The sequence below is a fragment of the Podarcis bocagei genome (assembly GCF_964188305.1).
Source record: "Podarcis bocagei genome assembly, chromosome: W".
Classification (NCBI taxonomy): Eukaryota; Metazoa; Chordata; class Lepidosauria; order Squamata; family Lacertidae; genus Podarcis; species Podarcis bocagei.
The window spans coordinates 49,371,101-49,373,247 of record NC_138131.1 but is presented as its reverse complement, the minus strand read 5'-3'; positions in this window follow the sequence as shown (position 1 = coordinate 49,373,247).

Here is a 2,147-nt window from a genome sequence, read left to right as displayed (position 1 = left end):
TGGCGACGCGGCTTCACTCTGCGGGCTGGGTAGCGACTCTCAGCACCGCGCTCTCCCGATGCCGTTCCGGAGCCTTTAAAAAGGCAGTAAAGGGGGGCGCTTCTGGTGCCCACCGAGTCTCCTTGTTCACAGGCATCCGCGCCTGTGATTTTAGGGGTCCCCCACTTGCCGTAGCGGGTCAGACCCGAACTCGTGGAGCAGTCCTCCTCCGGAGCTCGGAAAGAGGACCGCCATTAACGCTGGCGCCGACCGGAAGTAAAGGCTTTCTGGGAAATGATCTATAATGAGTTAAAAAGGTATTTAAGTATACCTTCCTTAAGAAACCAGAGGCCTTCCTTTTGGGCATTGTCGGCCAAGGGGTGTTAAAGAAAGATAGAACCTTTTTTATGTATGCAACAACAGCAGCAAGAATACTCATTGCAGAGCACTGGAAGACCCAAGATTTACCCACACTGGAAGAATGGCAGACGCAACTGATAGACTACATGGAACTGGCTGAAATGACTGGCAGAATCCGGGACCTGGGAGAAGAGACGGTGGAAGAGGATTGGAAAAAATTTAAAGACTATTTACAAAAACACTACAAACTGTATGAATGTTAGGAGAATGCACGATTGAAAGTAACACGGCAGCAGAAACTTTGTTGTAAAATATATGAGAATAAGTGAGGTTTAAGGAAATGATGAAATTTGAAGCAATATTATGTTTAAATCAAGCAGTTTAATTTATGATAAAGTTATTTAAAAGTTGGGACATAATATCCGAGATTTACAAAATAAGAATTGAAATAAGGTAATAAATTGCTGTCTATAACTATGTGACTGAGAACGCAGGGAAGGGAGATGCGGGGAAGTCCAAAGATTATGAAAATATGACTTATGAACAACTGTGTTTTATATGTATTCTTCTTTTATTCTTTGTTTATTTCTTAACTTTGCTTTGACTTTTTCTGTCTGTATGGTGATGGTATTTTATATGTTTGGTGGTTTGTTCGTTGTTTAAAAAATTGCAATAAATATTTTATTTTTTTTAATAAAAGAATTCCTTAACGGACAACCTTCGCCTCGCCTCTCTGCGCGGAAGCCTTCTGCGCAGAGTGGGCGTGCCGAGTGGTGGTCCTCCACCCTCCTCACTGACTTCACTGGAAGAGTCTCGGAGCCTCACATCCAAGCTGCTCTCTGCCTCTCCCTTTTTCCTGGTGTCACCTGGACTTCCTTCCCCAGATGACGTTCTCTCTCTTCCCTTACTTGTCCCCTCTCCTGCAGAGTCCGGGAGCCTCGCCTCTCCCCTCTGCTCCGATGTCAGTTCCCTGACAGTATGTCCACATTGTTTTTTGTTGGAGAACCATGTGGCAAAATTCCAAGAAGTGCAAATTTCAAAAGAAAGCTGCGTTTCAGTGTGCCTCTTGTTTAAGGAAGGGTGAATTGGGTCAGTTTCATGTTAAGGGAACTGAATTTCCTCTCCATCCCTCTGTTCATATTGAGAAACATTCTCTTTTGCTTTGAGGTTCATTTTTTTATGCTTTCTGGACTTTTTGTTTCATTTTAACTGGGATGTGGTCATTGTTGCCCAGGCAGCCTGTGCAAACACCCCTCTCTGAGCTCCTGGGAATGGGGGAAGGTTAGAATACAAATGCTGCAAATAAAACGAAAAAATGGAACCAAAAAAATCAATGAATACTATATCATATGAAGGCAAAGGAATGGGGAACATGGTCTTAGCATGGGCATAGCGAGGACTTTTGTTAGCGGGGCAGAAATGACATGATTGGTCAGTTAAGTATTTCTATTGTTTTATTTGATAGGGAGCAGCTGCCCTCTGCCCCCCCCCCTTAGCTATGCCCATGGGTCTTATGAAACAAAATGTGGTATTTTGGGCTTGTGGCTCTCCCCCCCCCCCGGGCTGGTAACTTGCAAGGAAGGAGGACTTGTATTAGCAGCACACAAAGAGAGAGAGAGAGAGAGAGAGAGAGAGAGAGAGAGAGAGAGAGAGAGAGAGAGAGAGAGAGGGAGGGAGGGAGGGAGGGAGGGGGAGGGAGAGTATTCTGCCAGAACCATGGTAATATGGAAATAAACAAGTCTGGTTCCACACTTGCATCAGCATCGCCTGGGCAACCTGGGAGCGAATTGCGACATGAGGCATTGTTT